Genomic DNA, 21,053 nt, shown 5'->3' with positions numbered 1-21,053 from the left:
GCAAGCACTTAACCGCTAAGCCATCTCTCCAGCCCCTAATTTGGTTTTTCAAGGTAGAGTCTCACTCTATCTCAGGCTGACCTGGAATTAACTATGTAGTCCCTCACAGTGATCTACCTACCTCTGCTTCCCAAGTGCTGGGATTAAAGATGTGCACCATCACACCATGTGTATTTTAGGTTTCTTAAATATATTGTAGTAATGAATAACTAGCACATAACCTTATAGTAAACACACAGAAATGTGTATTCTATTTTTTACTGACATGATCACTGGCCATGTTTCAGTGTACCTTTAGTTCCTGTTGCAAGGCAATAGAAGACGAGGTGACCAGCATCCGCTTTAAGTTCTGAATTTTCTTGTCCTGTACTTTTAGAAGCAAGTCTTTTTTTCATCTAAAAGTTGGGCCAATTGGTCTTTTTCCATTTCTTGTACCCAAGTTTTTACACTTACCTAAAATGTGGTATTAGGTTATGTAAACCATACATGTAGCAAAATTTTAAATCCTCAGTGTTTCAACAATATTAATTTGTATTTAATGTATCAAATTTCTATGAGCATTTAAATTTTTTGAAATAAGGCATTTCCTACATGTAAGAACTTCAACAGGCAGTTACCATAACCAGTAACTTCTCCAACTTACCAAACTTAAATATAACATATTAACTTCTTATCATACTATGTATATAATGTAAAATATAATGTTGTGAAAACAAGTCTACTATTTGCCTGCGAATATGCATGTACCATATATTAAATATCATAACCGCTGATATTTAAACACCAATAGTCATATTTCATCTCATTTATTTAAAATTTTTATTAATTAGGAACTTTGTTATCTGGGCAAAATACGGGTTGGTCCCATTCCTCTCATACTATTCTTTTATATCCCCTCCTCTCCCATAAGGGCCCTCCTTATGGGATTGCTGTTATTCAGGGGTATGTGTTAACAATGCAGCAGTCACTGAGTGTGTATGGGGTGGGCAATGCCTCAAGATAATCCTTCCCACCTTGGGGCTCTTACAATCTTTCCAGCCCCACTTCCTCAATGTTTCCTGACTCTTGGTGGGTTTGTTATAAGCCTACTTTAGGTCAACTCATTTCTTAAAAGATCACTAAAATGGAAGACTTTTATGAACTATGAGACCATGATGACGAAAACGAACAATTAGAATGACAGGTTGACTGTGCTATGTTATTAGAGGACTACGTATACTCAAGAAGGAAGAGAAATTCAAGAAACTGTTATCTTTCAATTTATAGTATATGAATTTTTTTCTTTCAGTTTTATAGTAAATTATTTTTTTTCTTTCCATTTTGTAGTGGTCCTAGGAATGCAACTCAGTATCTTGTCTGTGCTAGGGAAGCATTTACCATGAGCTTCAACCTATTCCTTAAGTTAAAATTTTATGAGTTGATTTTAGTTAAAAACTGTTTTGTTTTAAACTTAAGTTAGAGTCAATGAGATATTCAGGAATCAGGTCTGGGCAGATCTCCATTGCTCTAATAGGCCTGTATTTACTAAAGTAAATGATTCATACATACTTCTTCTAATTGTTTACTCAGATCCACTATTTCTTTTCTGTATCGTTTTAGGAGTGCTTCATCACTTGATACCTCATTCACAAAAGGAGTGTTCTTCATTTATTTAGCAGTGCTGGCAAACTGCAACAAAGTAGTATAAAATCTTCAATATTAATTCTAACAGTTGATAGAATATCTTATTTTCTTACATCAACTTTCTTGGAATAAACAAACTTTTCCCAGTTGGCTTAACACTTCTGACTACAGGAAGCATTCCATGGCCTTTTAATGTTTTGTAATTCGGTCAGGTCAAGGAGAGGGGAAAGTATACCTTGAAGACAGATGCCAATAGAACCTTCAGGCACTGATTTCTTGGAATCCCACTTACCCTGCAGAATGCTTCCTTTATTCTGAAGCTCCATTTTTGCCGCATAAGTTTCTCCCCTTGCTTTGGACTCCATTCTACTTATTGGCTACTTAACTAGCAATCCATGGCAAAAATGTTGGAAGACAAGTCTTATCTATTCTATAAATTTTATGAATTTTGGCAGTAGTTTGACTCAGTGCTAAATAACTTTTAATTTCCCCTTCATTTTTATTTAGTTATTTATTTTTGTAGCCTAGGTTGGACTGAAATTTCCTATGCAGACCAGGCTGGACATGAACTTGGCAGTTTTCCTGCCTCTGCCTTCCAAGACCGGAATGACAGGCTGATCTCAAGGGATTCACCCTCCCAAATGCTAGGATTAATCACATGTACCACCATGCCCAGCTTTAAAGCATTCTTTTTCTTTTTGCTTGTGGAGGGGATCAAACCCAGGGCCTGTGCATGTTGTGAAAGCACTCTCCCATTGAGGTATGGTCCCAGCCCCTTTGGCAGCTACTTAATACCATGGTTCTTGAGTATGAATCCTCGAAGTAACCTAAAGTGGGTAGATAAGACAACCACTGAATCTATCATTGAGAAAACAATTCTGTTAATCTTTTCATTTCTTCCCCTTCCTTTGTCTTTTCCTCTTTTTTATTTTTTAAATTTTTTAAATTATTTTTTATTTTTTTACTTTTTTGAGCCCGGGTTTCAATATAGCCCAGGCTGACCTGGAAATCACTAATTAGTCTCAGGGAGGCCTTGAACTCATGCTGATCCTCCTACCTCTGCATACCAAGTCCTTGAATTAAACGTATGCACCACCATGTCCCGCTTTACCTCTTTTTAAATAGAATGTGTAAATTTGCAGCTCAGATCAAGGCAGGGAATAGTTAGGTAGCAGAACTTCAATAGTAATATCTACATATATATACATACATGAGTTAGTTTTTTTTTTATGGAACTATATTAGTCCCATAACATTTCCTATGCTCCAATTTTAAGTACAAAAAAGAATTATTTAAATAAAATACCAAGTGATTTAAGTTGTATCTATCAAAAAATCATGGAGAGGGCTGGAGAGATAGCTTAGTGGTTAATCATTTGCCTATGAAGTCTAAGGACCCCGGTTCGAGGCTCGATTCCCCAGGACCCACTTTAGCCAGATGCACAAGGGGGCGCATGCATCTGGAGTTCATTTGCAGTGGCTGGAGTCCCTGGCATGCCCATTCTCTCTCTCTCTTTGCCTCTTTCTCTCTCTGTCACTTTCAAATAAATAAATAAAAATAAAAAAAATTTTTTTTTTAAATCATGGAGAAAGGATATAAATTATTAAAGCCCAGAAATATATTATTTAAGAGATTATTACAACAGGAATTATGTCCAGAAAGGAAAACTGTATCTAATCTGACTGCTTTTCTTATATTAAGGTTAGATAAAAATCAAGTTCACCTGGAGAGTAAAAAGGCTTTCATCAAAAGAAATTGGAGTAAGTGTACAAATAATATGTGTTTTTGCATTTCCTCCCAGGGAATTCTGAAGAATATGTGTTAATTGGCTATCTCAATAATTTATGAAACCACTTCACCAGAAACAAGTTTGGGAAGAAAAAGATTGATAAAATGCATATAGTAATATTTTTTTAAAACACTTAAATTAGTAATCATTAAAAAATGCTTTTATAGGTTACATAAGGCAAATGAAAATACTAATCAAAACTACTTAAAGTAGCAGGTCAATTCAATAGGTTATAGTCATACGAATAAGAACCTATTCTGATAGAATCCCCAAAGCTTTTGAATATGTAGATGAAATCAATATACGTTATTATTACTGAAGTATTGCTTTCTTTTGAGTTAGGTTCTAATTCTAGCCCAGGTTGGAGCTCACTAGGTAGCCCCAAGCTGACCTTGAATTCACAGATCCTCCTAGTTCAGCCTCCCTAGTGCTGGGATTAAAGGTGTGTGTCACCACACCTGGCTTTGCATTTTTCTATTGAATATAAAACACAAGCAATAAGTGCACAATGGGATAAACTTACCCAATTTGCCTATCACTAAGTTTCTTGATCACTTGTCTCAAAATAAATAATCTTTGATTTATATTGCAGCCTTCCTTGAGTTGCACCCCTGAATTTATTACACAAATATAAAAGTTAACCCCTGTACTAAATGATGAACTGACTTATATGGAAGTTATGTGAGAAATCAGACATGAAAGGTCAGATGCTAGTTTATGCTCTGAGTTGGACACAAGTCCACAATTAGTAAAACTGAGAGGCGTTCTTTTGCTTTTCTGCCCACCTACTATATCAATCAGAAATATCATCACCTGTGACAAAGAGGAGGAAGACAGAGAAGAGGTAGGAAAACCCCATATCCTAAAAGAGCTCCTCTATATCCTCAGTTCAAATCTGATTTTTAAATAAACCTTAAATAAAGGCAATCATGGACTCCCAACCAAATTAGTCATTTTTATTTTAGTTATTTTTGTTTTAGTGTATGTGTATGATGTGCCTATGTGTGTGTGGATGCACTTATGCTGCTTCACGTGTGTGGAGGTCAGAGGCCAGCTCTGGCATCCATCCTCGCTTCTACCTTGTTTGAGACATTGTTTGCTCCTGGGTACACCAGGCCAGCTAGCCCATGAGAGTCCAGGGATTCATCTGTCTCTGCCTCCCAATGTTGGGGTAAGGAGTACTGGGATATAGATGCATGCCACTGTTTCCGGTTTTATGTGGATCCTTGAACCATATCCTCAGCTCAAGTTTTTAATTTATTTTTATTTACTTATTCATTGGGGTGGGATAAAGAGAGAGAATTGGCATGCCAGGGTCTCTAGCCACTGCAAAGGAACTCCAGACATATGCACCACCATGTGCATCTGGCTTATGTGGGTTCTGGGGAATCGAACCTGGGTCCTTCAGCTTTAAAGGCAAGTGCCTTAACTGCAAGCATGAATTTTTAAGTTTTTAACTTAATATGCTTACATGATTCAAGAAGTTATAAGAAAGAAAACATGTACTGTGTGAGAAAGCTCCTTCCTACTTCATCTCCCATTTAAATAGCTTTTGTTCCCCATGAACAAACCACTATCATTTCTTTTCTCACTCTTCCAGAGGTTTTCTTAAAAATTTTATTTTCATTTACGTATTTATTTGAGAGCAAGAGAGAGAGAGAGAGAGAGAGAGAGAGAGAGAGAGAGAGAGGGAGAGAGAGAGAGAGAATATGAATGAATAGACACACCAGGGCCTCCATCCACTTGCAAATGAACTCCAGATGCATGTGCCCCCTTGTGCATCTGGATTACATGGGTTCTGGGGTATCGAGCCTTAAACCCAGTTCCTTAGGCTTCACAGGCAAGCGCTTAACCACTAAGCCATCTCTTCAGCCCCAGAGATTTTTTTAAAATGGAAATCTATACATATTCATTTTTTACTTTCTTTTTTTCATATAGACTGCACACTTTATTTTGTACTTTGCTTTTTCCCTGGACAATATATCTCAGAAAAATTTCTACATCAGTAAGGATTTTTATTTATTTTGTTATCACAGAGCACTACCATATGAATTTACTACAATTACCTAAGGCTGCAATGAAAGGCATGTAGTTTTCCAACCTACTGATCCTATCAAAAAATATTATGACAAACATTTTGAACAAATATGTTTCAGTTACACCAGTTAATGATGAGTTTCTACTTAACCAGAAATGTTTCTTGGTGGCTTGAGATGGCTCAGAGGTTAAAGGCACTTGCTTTTAAAGCTTGCAGTCTGTGTTTGATTGCCCAGTATCCATGTAAGGTAGATACGCGAAGTGGCACATGTGTCTGGACTTCATTTGCAGTGGCAGAATGCCCTAGAAAGCCCTCAGACTCTCTCTCTCTGTTTGCAAATAAATAAATATTTTCAAAAACTGTATTATTTCATGTTCAGATGCCTGATAGACTGGTTTGGTGCATGACCAGTGCCTCTAGTGAGGCAGCAGGGGAACCTTCTGCATCATATCTTCCTGCGGGAGGCAGAAGCTTTCCTTAGTGCTTGGCATGAATGCAAGCATTGTGCATCCTGAACCGTTCTAAACCTTCCCTTGGGTTTTACAGCTATTAGTTTTTCTTTTCAGTTTCTGCACTTAGTGTAGTATGTATGCAAACTGACTTCTAATAATTCTCATGGCTCTTTGTAAGACAAATTCTTCAAGCTGTTCAAAATGTATTCCTTGGTATGTGACTATGGATGTAATCTATTTTTTTTTTTCAAATGGCTATCACAAATTTGAAGGACTTTAAGATTTTTTTTAATTCATTTTTACTAATTTATTTGAGAGACAGAGAAAGGGAATGGTTGTGCCAGGGCCTGTAGCCACTGTAAACAAACTCCAGACAGATGCATCCCCTTGTGCATCTGGCTTACATGGGTCTTGGATAATCGAACCTGGGTCCGTTGCTTTGCAGGAAAATACCTTAAACACTAAGTGTGGTGGTTTGATTCAGGTGTCCCCATAAACTTAGGTGTTCTGAATGCTACATTCCCAGGTGATAGAGACTTGGGAATTAATGCTTCCTGGAGGAAGTGTATTGTTTGGGGTAGGCTTATGGGTGTTATAGCCAGTTTCCCCTGGCCAGTGTTTGGCACACTCTCCTATTGCTGTTGTCCACCTTATGTTGGCCAGGGGGTAATATCCACCCTCTGCTCATGCCATTATTTCCCCTGCCATCATGGAGCTTCCCTTAGAGCCTGTAAACCAAAACAAATCTCTTTTTCCCACAAGCTGCTCTTGGTCAGGTGATGCGAACCTGACCTGGAATTCACGATGTAGTCTCAGGGTGGCCTCAAACTCATGGCCATCCTCCTACCCCCGCCTCCCGAGTGCTGGGATTAAAGGTGTGTGCCACCACGCTCGGCCTATTTGAAGACTTAACATACAAATTGTGGTTACTTTTATCAGCTTCTACATGTGCCAAGTAGCACTTTGAACTCATAAAAGAATAGGAAGACACCTAGTGGTTCTCATTACCTTCGGCTCCTGTTTGAGAAGCTCTTTCACTGCCTCCAAGATCCACCAAATTATGTAAGACAGATGAAAATGAATTTTTAGGAGGGGAAATTGAAGTCATGAAATCCACATTACTCTAGGAACATTTAAAAAACATGGCTTAGGACACCAAGACACTGAAAGATTTATGTCTGAGAATACCACAGTATTATTCAGCATTCTTAACGGAGGAGCGAGAGTGGCAGCAGGAAAGCCAGTAGAAGCACACAGCAGAGGACACAGGCAGCTGGAGGCAGCACAGCCTAGGACGGCAGCAGCGGAACCCACCTCTCTTTAAGAGAGGGCTCTTGTCTTTCTTTTCATCTCAAAGCCTAGCACTCTACTCTTAATGTGAGAAAGACTCAGTATATATTCTGAATGCCTTACATACGTCAGAGCTTTATTTCTCTGTGGAGATTTTCAAGAAACATATGAGTAATCATATACTCACTCCTCTAAACTATCGATCTTACAAAGTATCCACTATAGACAATTCAGATATGCAAACACAGGAAAAGCAACAATGGAGGCAGCATGAGTGAAAGAAGCTATTAGAGAGGGAGCAAGAAGTCATAAGCAGACATGTTTGAGAGAGAAAGTAATGGAAGGAAGTAAACTGAGAGTGATTAAAAGTGGCCAAATAGTTCCTAAGATTTGGGACCTAACAAAGCAGTGTTTAGTAGCCTCAGAAGTCGGTCTGATGGACTGAAGAAAGGAAAACTGAATCACAAAGGTCAGATTCAAGAGAAATGATCACTTAAATAGTGTAGCATCCACAGGAATGTACCAAGATGAAATAATGAAGACATGTGACCAACAGACAAAAGGAAATGCAGAAAAAGATCAGTTAAACTTGGCTAAAAGTTTCCTGGTTATGTGAAGAATGTTTTTTTTAGTTTTGTTTTTCTTTTTTGTTTTTTTGAGGTAGGGTCTCACTTTAGGTTACGCTGACTTGGAATTCACTATGTAGTATCAGGGTGGCCTTGAACTCACAGTGATCCTCCTACCTCAGCCTCCTGAGTGCTGGGATTAAAGATGTACGCCGTCATGCTTGGACAGAATGTTGGTTTTAATGGGAAAAAGAACAGTGACTAGGGTGGGAAGAAATTCATTTAGTTCTAGATATATTGAAGTTTCAGATAATGGATACCAAATGGTAGTAGTCTTTCTGATGATATGAATTAGAAGTCAGATATATTAGACCAAATAAGGACTGGGCAGCCAATGACACAGAAATGTTGACAGAATCATGAGAGGAAGAACCTGAAGAAAGGCCAAAGTCTTTGATAAGAGAGTAGGAGAAAAGATACAGACAGGCAGGGAGAGTGAGCAGAGCTAAGAGAGCCTGGATCTTGCCATCTTCCTGGGGCTAGGACACAATTACAAATGAGATCACCCCTGAGAGCTAAAGCTCCCTCTGAGGGGAATACTTCTTCCCCAGCAGACTTTTATAGGAAGTCTTCTGGGTTGGCCCAGACGGAGTCTAAGAAGCCCAGATGGTATCTCAGAGGAATAAAGGAGAGAACCAAATATGTTAAGAATATTAAAAATAAATTAAGACGTAGCCGGGCGTGGTGGCGCACGCCTTTAATCCCAGCACTTGGGAGGCAGAGGTAGGAGGATCGCCATGAGTTCAAGGCCACCCTGAGACTACAGAGTTAATTCCAGGTCAGCCTGGACCAGAGTGAGACCTTACCTCAAAAAACCAAAAAAAAAAAAAAAAAAAAAAAAAAAAGAATATTAAAAATAAATTAAGAGAAATGGCAAAATTACAGTGAACAATTACAAGTCAGAAATAAAACAGGAAAGGTTTTATCCCTTTTTTTGATATTAATAAACATGAATGGGATACTGCTACTCTTCAGTTGAAGGGATTTATAGTGTATAATGCTAATCATAATTGTGTGTGTGTGTGTGTGGTGGGATCTAGCTGATGGGTAGAGCACGTGCCTAGCATGCCCAGGCTATAAAGTTGATCTCTAGAGGATAATACAACACCCCCCCCCAAATTGTCACCATTTATAATATAAACTTTCTCACTGTTTCCAAGAAAAAACTTAAAGAATGTATCTTAAGCATTCTACGTAGCGTTTTCTTGTTTGCACAAATCTAAATTATTATTAGCTGAAAGTAAAGCAAACAAAAACTCCCAATTCTAAGATTCCTAAAACTATCAGATATGTATAGAAAAGAACATTAAAGGGCTGGAGAGATGGCTCAGTAGTTGAAGATGGTTATTTGCAAAGCTTGACAGCTTGGGGTGCAGCCCCACCCCCAGTATCCATGCAAAGCCAACTAGATGCACAAATGATGTGTATACCTGGAATTTATATTCAGTGGTAGAAGGCCCTGACTCACCCATTCTCTATCTCTCTCTCTCTAAAATAAATATTTAAAAAGTTTTTTTTAAGGTTACATAATTATATTAGTGGCTGGGAAAAAAAATAAACTCAACACCTGTAAACTTCACATCTAAATTAGGAGACAGAAGTCTGTCATACCAAAGCATTTTCTACTGAAATTCCTTGTGTGTGTGGATGCATATACACAGGGAGGCCGGAGGCTGATATTGGTTATTTTCCTCAATTGTTCTCCACTTTATTTACTGAGGTACAGCCTCCTACTTGAATCCAAAGCTGCCTAGTGTAGCCAACTTGCCCCAGAGACTTCCTTATCTCTGCCTCCTGCATGCTGGGATTACAACTCAGCCACCATCCCATCTGGTATAATATAAATGGGTGCTGAGCACCTGAACTCTGGTCCTCACCCTGTATGGTAAGCACTTTATCAACTGAGCCATCTCTCCAGGCTCCTAAATTCTCACTGAAACATTTTGGCTAGTAATTTGAAGCTATTGATAAGGCCCTTTAAGCTGCCAACTTACTGGTCTTTTTTTCCTCCATTTATTTAGCTAACAATTCTTATTAAAGCAAACATCCAACAGGTGAACTGTCTTGTTTCAGCCTGTATGAAACTTATTATGGTGTATTAATACTCACCAAATGATACACTTTAATAGAGCCACCACAATTTGAAGATTCACCTTTTTCTCTACTTTCTAAAATCTAAACAGAAAAGGGAACTTGTCAAAAATGAGTTAATTCTTATTCAGAAAGATCACATATAGAAGAAGGAATTACCTACCAGTCTGAAAATGGTATGTGAATGACTGTTTCTTTGTTTCATTTTGGTTTTTCCATTATGTCTTTTTTGTGTAAAAATGAATTATATTTATGCTGCATATATATTAAACTAAAACAAATGCATCACTTTTCCCCAGTCTATTGATAACGAGTGTAGTCCAAGTGCATTGTATTTTAGCTTAATGGTCTTATTTTCTCCCTTGGAGAGCCATTGCAGAGCCATTTCTGATGTAGAAACCACTCCTCTGTGAGATCAGCAACATACATATTCCTCTAAAAATGGCTCAATCATGGAAACATTAGAGAAATAGGCAGTTTCCTTTTCAAAAAGAAGTTGCAACTTATTGTAGAATTCATCTGTGAGTGTTAAAAAATGGAAGCAGGGGCAAGAGGGGTATCTCAGTGTTACGGTGCTAGTTTGCAAAGCCTAAGGAGTTTGATTCCCCATGACCTACATAAAACCAGATGCACAAGGTGCTTATGCATCTGGAGTTCATTTACAATACCTAGAGAACCTGGCATGCTGATTCTATTTTTCCTTCAAATAAATAAAAAGGAAGCATTATTTTGTAGAAAATAGCAATGTATCCATAAAATTCACAAAAGTGCATATGTTACAGTACACCAGATTCTATCCTGATTCAATTTTTTAAAAAAAATGTATTTCATTTATTTATTTGACAGAGAGACAGAGAGTTAATGGGGTGTGCCAGGCCCTCCAGCCACTGCAAACAAACTCTAGATGCATGTGCCACCATGTGCATGTGGCTTACATAGGACCATAAATGCTAAGCCATCTCTCCAGCCCTGATTCAATTTTTCTATTGTCAGCACTTAAACCAAAATATTTCAGCTGCTAATACACTGAAACTACAAACACTGATTCAAAGATGGATTTCCACAAATACTTAGAAAATTAAAAAGACAAAAAATATATATATATACAAAATTTGGAAAAAATTTTAAATCATTCCAAACAATGTGAATAAGCATGTGTGTTGGAATCATCTTAATTCTATTACTCACACTGATATCTTCCCAAATTATCAGTGGTTTCATTTTCTGAGTGTGACAAAGTAAATCTGTACTAGTTTCATTTATATATTTCCATGTAAGATACCCATAAGAGAAACTCTCTCTCAGGAAGCTAAGACAAAAAATTTGTTAATACATTAGAGAGCACCCAATTATACAACATAATCTTGCATGTCTGTTTTCTAATATATTTTTAAACCTTTTTCACATTTTGTTATTTGACAGAGAAAAAGAGAGAGAGAGAGAGAGAGAGGGAGGGAGAGAGGGGGAAAGAGAATATGCATGCCGGGGACTCCAACCACTGCAAACGAACTCCAGACACATGCGCCCCCTTGTGCATCTGGCTTACATGGATACTGGGGAATCGAACATGAGTCCTTTGACTTTGCAGGCAAATGCCTTAACTGCTAAGCCATCCCACCAGCCATGTTTCCTAATACTAAAGAGGAAAAGAAGAAAGTTATTTTTATAAAACAAGCAAAACCTATGGTTATATGTTAATCATAACACTCAACTTACAAACGGCTACTTCAGAAATAATAAAAGTATGCTATCATGAAGAACAGACAACTCAATCCAACTGTGTAGGCTCCAAAGAAAATCCTAATACTTTACCTTAACAAAAATGCACATTTAAAACCAGGCCTTAACTAATGAGTGTGGGGAGTCTGGCCTTCTGACACCTTTCTATTTTTACCTACGCTGTTACTGTTCCTTAGTCATCACTGGTGGTAATGTTGGACTAACCATTTGGACAACTCAGTTAACTTTTGATTGAGAATATTCCTGTTGCATGACTCCATGGGAAGAATGAAACACGTTTAAGCTTTATAAAGTATGTGTGATAAAAGTGAATCAGTGCTCTCTGTTTCTTCTTTTTGCACAGAAATCAAGAGGAAGTTTCAAGCCTGTTTTATCCATAATTACAAGAGGAAAACAATAATTTTTATCCAGTTATTATTAGTTTACCTATCTTTGTAAGAAGTCAGTGAAATTACTACCTTCTTAATTTTTTGAAAAATGTCATGTATAGCTCTCGGGATGACTCCTAAACAATTTTCTGAACCCATCACGGTATGTGTTTTTCCTGATGCTGTCTGCCCATAGGCAAATACAGTACCTGTAGAAACAAACAAATGACCTCAAAACATACACGCAAACGTTTGAAATACTCCTGTAGTGAGTAAGCCTAACAATGCTGCGGGATGGACCCAAAGACTTAAAATGCTTCTGCAGCACAAGGTGAATACAAACCACTGTAGCCTTCTATGGCAGAATCGATGAGTGGTACTGCGATTTCGTCATATACATTTTTAGTCATTTCATTACTATGAAAGACACGATCTAAAAAGAAGATAGAAGTTAAACAAATCAACTGTGTTTTCACTGAATGAGTAATTTCCCAAAGATATAACATTGTCAAGATCTTGAATGGTGACATATTTAAAACAGTATTTTTATCAAGTTTTTTTTTTTTTTTTTTTTTCCTGAAAATACCCTGCTAAAAAGGTTGAAAGTGTTGGTTCTCATAAACAAAGACTACTCAACTCTATCTCTTTTTTTGTTGTTTTGTTTTGTTTTTGAGGCAGGATCTCATTCTGGTCCAGGCTGACCTGCAATTAACTATGTAATCTGAGATTGGCCTCGAACTCTCGGTGATCCTCCTACCTCTGCCTCCCAAGTGCTGGGATTAAAGGCGAGCGCCACAATGCCTGGCGACTCTGTCATTTTCAACAGGCAGTAGAGTGCAGTGATTGTATATGGGGTTCAGAGCTGTCTGGGTACCAATGGTGCTTTTTGTAGCCCAGGTTGACCTTGAACTCCTGATGTTCCTGCTTTACTACAGGGACTACTAGGACTCTTAAAAGCTAATTTTGATGCTATTGTAAGCTTGCCAAAACTGAAGGATTTACTCATATCAATCTGATAAATAGCATTATTGTCAGTTTTCCAATAAACATGAATAGCTTCTTCCAGTCCTTCCCTAAAATAATCATTAAAAAAGAAAATTCTGTACTTTAGTACAATATAATTGATCACAAAAATCATGTAACAGTAAAGCTAAGTGAAAATATTTCATGTGGTGAAGGATATTTTAACCTATGGGAAAATACATAAGAGAACGATGGAAAGTCTGCTTTGGAAGGCTTGAGTGCTGAAGTAGGGCTTAGTGACTATTTTCATTGGAGTTCCTAAATGAAGTGCTTCACTCCCACCCAAGTACCTGCAATGGAAGGAACAGATACAGACTGAAACTGATTATGTCCTTCGGAAGGCTTCACTGCTACAGTGGGATTTAATGACCTCTTTCTCAATGGAGTTTCTGAATGAAGTGTACACTCCCAGCCAAATTGTAAGGAATAGATACAAAATGCGAGGCTGATTATGTTCTTCTTGCTTTAAACCCTTACAAGCCTTCTGGAGCCGGGGATAGTGTCTATGCCTTTAACCCCAGCACACGCAAGGCAGAAGTAGGAAGATTGCCATGAGTTCAAGACCACCCTGAGACTACATAGTAAATTTTGGGTCAGCCTGGGCTAGAGTGAGACCTACCTTGAAACACTAAGAAACAAACAAACAAACAACAAAATCCTTCTTGAAATTTCTGAAATACCTGATATGCCACAAGATACTTGAATCACCTCCCTTCTCTCTTCCATGTCACTTTCTCCTAAATTCATGCACACATGCCAAGTATCACATTGATCAACCAATCTGATTAGGGTCTCCATTTCCATTAACTAACCAACTAACCTATTCTTCCATTCATAAAGTGTCGGGATTTTCCTGACACCCATCCTGCCCCTCCCAAACTGTCATCTCTCCACAGGTCTAATGACTTACTTCTCCAACCATCCTGCCTGTAAGCTTGTTTGCCTTATGGAGACACCTTTTCCGCCAAATTAGAGTGAGCTTATTAAACTCAGGACATTCCCGATTCTGTGAATCACACAGTAGTAGTGTTCTAATATCCACTTCCCACACCCCTTTTAGCACTTGGACTTAACGCCAGAGGCCAGCACAGCCAAGACTCCATCTTATTCTCCTCCCTGCCTTTTCCTTATGCTTTTCAAACTTGCAGGCCCCGGCTGGCTTCCTTTCCATCCATGTTCACAGGTCCACAGATCAGGAAGGCGCTGTGTGGAGCGCCCACCCCATGAACCAGAACCGGAGTGGGGAGGCGCTGACAACCGCAAGCCCAGCGCGGACCCCGCGGCCAGGCCTGGCGCCCCTACCTGTTACAGACGGGTCTCACCCGCACGCAGGCAACTCTGCATGTCTTGTTCTAGCCCAGGCTGACCTGGAATCCACTATGTAGTCTCAGGGTGGCCTTGAGCTCACATCTACCATCCTACCTCTGCCTCCCAAGTGCTAGGATTAAAGGTGTGCGCCACCATGACTAGCTTGTTTGGCATTAAGAATTCTCGTTGTGCTTTCACATATCTTTTGGTGTGATCCTAACAAGTGTGTGTGTGACTGATATGGTTCTGAGCTCCACCTATGGTGTGCCAGTCTTTGAGGGCAGAGTTGGCAGCCTGGAGCCTTGTTCTGAGCTTAGCTCAGTGGTGCACCAAAACTAGTCAGTGCAGTCGATATTTTCTCATATGAAACACAAAACAAGAAACACATCAAAGGCAGTATGAAGAGTGTATCTGCAGAAATGTGATCATTCAACCTTAAAACTGTGTTGAAGATAAATTTCAGTTTTTTAAGAAATTACAAATGTTTTCAGATTTTAAGAGCAAACAGGTTAACATTAACCTCTACTATGCAGCAGTTGTTATTTATTGCGTGTGTGAATACATTTCAAATCTCTTTATATGTGCTTGACTTTTATTGGGAAGAACAGTTGAGCCATTTTTTTTATGGTAGTTAAGTACCAGCAGTAATAAGGAGCTAAAAAGACCAGCAAAATCACAATGATTCATTTTAAAAGTAGATTAGTGGTTCATTTAGATTTAGTCTTGAATGCCATACTTACAAAAGGAGTTTATGTGTGGAAAAGTTAAATGAAAAGGATTGGAAAATACCTGCAGCTTTCTACTTACTTGAAGTATCTTGGGCCTGTTGATTTCTTCTGAGATTTTCTCTTAGTGCCCGTATCATTTCTTTTTGATATTCAATAGTAGCTTTTGTAGAATTCATTCTAATGAGAACAATAATTAAAGTGTAAAAACCCAGTATATAATGTTAGGTGGAAGAGTAATTAGAGCTATTGTTATGGATTTTCTAATCGATATACCCTACTGACATAGTCTCCATAAGTACTAGTAGTAGTCAGCCTCCTAGACAGCACACTGCTACCATGATGCCCTTGACGATAAAAGCCAGCCACATGGAAACTAAGGCATGCAAAAGTCCTTAATGTTCACTTTGAAGTATACAAGACAACTTTAAAAATTTTATTGACAGATGATTCAGGAAGACATTCAGAGACACAGTGACCAGAGCTGGGCTCACTATTATTTTCCTTTTCAGACTGGCTGTTGAAACCAGGGAGGCCTTGTGCTTGCTAGGCAAGTACTCTATGACTAGCTTCACCCCAGTTCAAAATTGTACATATCAGGTGACAACTGAATGAGTTTAAAGTCTGTGGGCATTTGAATTTTCATACAGCAATAACAATTATTTTCATAAGTTGCTTTTAAAAATTTTAATTAATGCTAAGATATTCATATAGTTTAGAAAGAAATGTATGACTAAAGTCATGTTCAAGAGAAGCAAAGATACTCTTTTTCATGTTCTCTGCCATTTTTCATCTTTTCTAGGTCTGTTTTGAACAGTTTTGTTTTCAGGTCTTCAATTTCTTCTTTATAAAGTTTAGCTCCTACAGCAACTTCTTCTTAATTGTTATAGGAAAAAGAAAAGAAAAATAATGATTAGTTTTAATTTCCCTAGTTTGATGTTTTTACATTTATTTGAAAAAGAAGGAGAGAGAGAGAGAGAGAGAGAGAGAGAGAGAGAGAGAGAGAGAGAGAGAATATGGGTGCAACAGGGCCTCCAGCCACTGCAGATGAACTCCAGATGCAAATGCCACCTGGTTTATCTGGCTAACATGGCTCCTGGGGAATTGAACCTCAAACTGGAGTCCTTAGGCTTCCACAGGGAAGCACTTCACCACTATGCCATCTCTCCAGCCCCTCATTTCTCCAGTTTTGAAGAGAGTTTGGCTACCTTTGCAAAGAATATCTAGTAATTTTCAATACATGAAACATAATGCTAGTCATTAACTTTAATTGAACATCTACATATCTGATATAAAGTATATCTGAAGGTAATAAGTCAATATTTGATTTTTATTTCTTTTCTAGCTTTTTGCTTGCAAGAAGCCAGAGATAGAAACAGAGAGACAGAGGATGAGAATGAATAAATATGGGCATGCCAGAGCCTCTTGTCACTGCAAATGAACTCCAGATCCATGTATCACTTTGTGCATCTGGCTTGGCATGGGTACTGGGGAATACAATCCAGGAGCTTGGCCTTTATAAGGAAGTACACTTAACTGCTGAGCCATCTCTCTGGCCCCTATAACATGTACATTTTTTCCCAAGAAAAATAGTAATATAGTTTACAAAATGAAACAGGATAAAAATTATGTGTGGTCACAGGCAGATACAGAAAGGGAAAAATAGCAGTAGTGACACTTCACACAAAATGCAGTGTGAACATCAGTGACTTCACACCACAAAGCAGTATGAGCAGCCCTGACTTGCTTGCCACAAAGGAGGGTGAGCAGCAGTGACTTCAGGCTACAAAGCAATGTGTGGTAGTTTGAATGTGAATGTAGGGCCCCATAGCCTCAGAAGTATTTTTTAAAAAATTACTTCCTTGTGAATGAGAGAAAGGGAGGGAGGAAGGAAGAGAGGGAGGGAAGGAGGTAGGAGGAGAGAGAATGGGTGCATCAAGGCCTCCAGCCACTGGAAACAAACTCCAGATGCATAAGCCACCTTGTGCATCTGGCTTTAAGTGGGTACTAGGGAATCAAACTTGGGTCCTTAGGTTTTTCAGACAAGCACCTTAACCACTAAGATATCTCTCCAGCCCAGTTACTTTTAAGTGATTAATTTATTTGCATGGAGAGAGAGAGAGAGAGGGGTGTTGGAGGGTACACACACAAAGAGAATAGGAGTGCCAGGACCTCCAGCTGTTGCAAACAGACTCTGACACATACCACTTTGTGCATCTGGCTTTATCTGGGTACTGGGGAATTGAACCAAGGTCGTTAGGTTTTGTAGGCAAGTACTTAAATTGCTAAGATATCTCTCCAGCACAGTAAGTTATTTTTTAAAGAGTAAACTAACACATGCAATTCTAACAACATGGAACTGACTATAAGAAAGTGTGAACAGCAGTGACTGCACATCACAAAACATTATTGGGATTTATGTGAAACCTGGAAAATCGAACCTGAGTCCTTAGGCTTCGCAGGCAAGCACCTTAACCACTGGCCATTTCTCCATCGCAGCACTTTAAATTTTGAGCCATCTTCCCTGCCCCTGAGTTGCCCCTGAAGTTTTTTATTATTACTATTATTATTATTATTATTATTATTAATCATTATTGTTTTGTTTTATTAAGGAAGGACCTCATTCTAGCCCAGGTGGATGTGGAATTCACTAAGTAGTCTCAGGCTGGCCTCAAGCTCACAGTGATTCTCCTACCTCTGCCTCCTGTGTGCTGGGATTAAATGTGTGTCTCCAAACCCGGCTATTAGAATATTACTATTAGGTGGGCAAGGTGGTGCATGCCTTTAATCCCAGCACACAAGAGGCAGAGGTAGGAGGATCACTGTGAGTTTGAGGCCACCCTGAGTCTACATAGTGAATTGAAAGTCAGCTTGGGCCAGAGTAAGACCCTACCTCAACAACCTCTCCCCCAAAATGTTACTATTAAAACTTTGTTTTATATTTTGGAAAACTTTAAATTTTTTTTGTTTTATTTATTTATTTGTTTCTTTTTGGCTTTTCAAAGTAGGGTCCCACTCTGGTCCAGGTTGACCTGGAATTAACTATGCTGTCTCAGGACGGCCTTAAACTCATGGCAATTCTCCTCCCTCTACCTCCTAAGTTCTGGGATTAAAGACTTGTGCCATACACCTGGCACTAATTAATTTTTATTGACAACTTCCATGATTGTAAACAATATCCCATGGTAATTTCCTCCCTCCCGCTACTTTCCCCTTTGAAATTAAACTCTCCATCATATCCCCTCTCCCTCTCAATCAGTCTCTCTTTTATTTTGATGTTATGATCTTTTCCTCCTATTATGATGGTCTTGGGTAGGTAGTGTCAGGCAGTGCAAGGTCATAGATATATATCCAGGCCATTTTGTATCTAGAGGAGCACATTGTAAGGAGTCCTATCCTTCCTTTGGCTCTTATATTCTTTCTGCCACCACTTTGGCAATGGATCCTCAGCCTTGGAATGTGTGATACAGATGTTGCAGTGCTGAGCACACCTCTGTCAATTCTTCTCAGCACCAGTGTACCTCCTGAGTCATACCAAGGTCTCTGCCATCTGAAAAGAGAAGCTTCTCTAACCAAAAGTGAGAGTAGCATTAATATATGAGTATGAACATTAAAAGAAGTGCTTACTGGGAAGTTTGGTGAGCATAGTATATACATTTAGCCAGACAGCAGCAGATGTTACACCCTTATGGCTCATGGCTAACCCTGTTGTAGGTTTTTAGTATCAGGGATGTATTCCCTCCCATGGAGCAGGCTTCCAGTCCAGTTAGAGGGCAGTTGGTTTCCCCCATAACAGACAACCACTATTGCACCCGTTGGCTCATTTGGCCTGGCTGGCCAAATCTAAGGCTTGCAGTGTCCACTTTTGAGTATCTTCATTGGTGATTTCTCTCTCTCCCACTGAAAAAAAGTTCAGCATGGCGTTCTCTAGCTTTCTATTAGTTGGCTTACATGGAGGAGGTAATAAGCTTAGTTCCAGGAGGATTTCTCAGTGACCTTGTAGCCCAAGTATGTGGAGTCTTCAGCAATAGGGTCTTACCATCTATTCCTGGTGTGAAACCAAGGGCCTTGGCAATAGCATGTAATGTTTTGGGGGCATCAGGTACCTCCCTGGCCAACAACTCACTGAAAGGTATCCCACCTGTGGCATTGAAAAATTTCTAGCAACAATCTATGGCTCCTGAGTGTTCTAGTGTCCAGAAAAGTAAGTTTCCATATGATTTATTTATATCTTCTTAGATTTTGATTAGCCCTGCCTCCATCTTTCCTTTACTCAGTCTCTTCCCCTGACCTCATTTTGGGCCTTTTCACCCCCGTTAATCTATTCTTCTACTTACATATATACAATACCAAGCTATTAAGTACCCTCCTCCCTTCCTTTCCTTTCCCTTTATATCTACTTTTTAATTTACTGGCATCTGCTACTGAGTTTTTTCCTTCTCACAAAGAAGCCCAATCATCTGTAGCTAGGATCCACATTTCAGGGAGAGCATGTGGCACTTGGCTTTCTGGGTATGGGTTACTTCACTTAGTATAATCCTTCCCAGATTCATCCATTTTCCTGCAAATTTCATAACATCATTTTTCTTTATCGCTGAGTAGAACTCCATTGTATAAATCTAGGCTGGTTCCATTTCCCAGTTATTATGAATTGAGCATCAATAAACATGGTTGAGCATGCACTTCTATGGAAATGGGATGTGTCCTTAGGATATATGCCTAGGAGTGCTATAGCTGGGTCATATGGTAGATCAATTTTTATCTGTCTTAGGAACCTCCACACTGATTTCCACAATGGCTGGACCAGATTGCATTCCCACCAATAGTGTAGAAGGGTTCCTCTTTTTCCACATCCCTGCCAGCATTTCTGATCATTTGTTTTCATGATGGAAGCCAATAAGGCAGGAGTGAGATGGAATCTCAATGTAGTTTTACTCTGCATTTCCCTGATGACTAGGGATATAGAACATTTTTTTAGATGCTTATATACCATCCGTATTTCTTCCTTTGAGAACTCTCTATTTTGTTCCATGGCCCATTTTTTAATTGGCTTGTTTGATTTCTTATTATTTAATTTTTGAGTTCTTTGTATATCCTAGATATTAATCCTCTATCAGATATATAGCTGGCAAAGATTTTTTCCATTCTGTAGGTTGCCTCTTTGTTTTATTCAGTGTCCTATTCTGTAAAAAATCTTTGTAATTTCAGGAGGTCCCAATGTTTAATCTGTGCTTTTATTGCCTGAGCAATTGGGGTTATATTCAGAAAGTCTTTGCCAAGGCCAATATTTTGAAGGGTTTCCTCTACATTTTCCTCTATCAATTTCATAGTTTCAGGTCTGATGTTAAGGTCTTTAGTCCATTTGGATTTAATTCTTGTGCAAGGAGAGAGAGAAGAATCTATTTCATCCTTCTATAGATACATATCCAGTTTCCCCAGCACCATTTTCTGAAGAGGCTGTCTTTTCTCCAATGAGTACTTTTGGCATCCTTATCGAATATCAGGTGGCTATAACTACCTGGACTTATATCTGGGTCCTCTATTCAGTTCCATTGATCTACATATCTACTTTTGTGCAAGTACCATGCTGTTTTTGTTACTATGGCTCTGGAATAGAGGTTAAAATCAGGTATGATGATACCTCCCATCTTATTTTTGTTGCTCAGTATTATCTTAGATGTTCGAGGTTTTTTGTGATTCCAAATGAATTTTTGGATTGTTCTTTCTATTTCTGTGAAGAATGTCTTTGGAATTTTGATGGGGATTGCATTAAATGTTTAGATTGCTTTTGGTAAGATTACCATTTTCACAATATTGATTCTTTCAATCTAGGAACAAGGGATGTTTTTCCACTTCCTAGTGTCTTCTGCAATTTCTCGCTTGAGTGTTTTATAGTTTTCATTGTAGACATTCTTTACTTCCATGCTTGCAAGGTACTTTATTTTCTTTGATGCAATTGTGAATGGGAGTGATTCTCTGA

At 38.7% G+C, this 21,053-nt stretch overlaps 1 pseudogene; it reads right to left on the bottom strand.

The window, feature by feature from the left end:
• Positions 1–269: 269 nt before the first annotated feature.
• On the bottom strand, positions 270–13,904 carry LOC123458675 (annotated as a pseudogene).
• Positions 13,905–21,053: the final 7,149 nt, after the last annotated feature.

Source organism: Jaculus jaculus, chromosome 2, assembly GCF_020740685.1.
Source record: "Jaculus jaculus isolate mJacJac1 chromosome 2, mJacJac1.mat.Y.cur, whole genome shotgun sequence".
In the NCBI taxonomy this organism is placed as follows: Eukaryota; Metazoa; Chordata; class Mammalia; order Rodentia; family Dipodidae; genus Jaculus; species Jaculus jaculus.
Note: the sequence above shows the minus strand (reverse complement) of the source record. Positions and strands in the feature narration are given on the sequence as shown.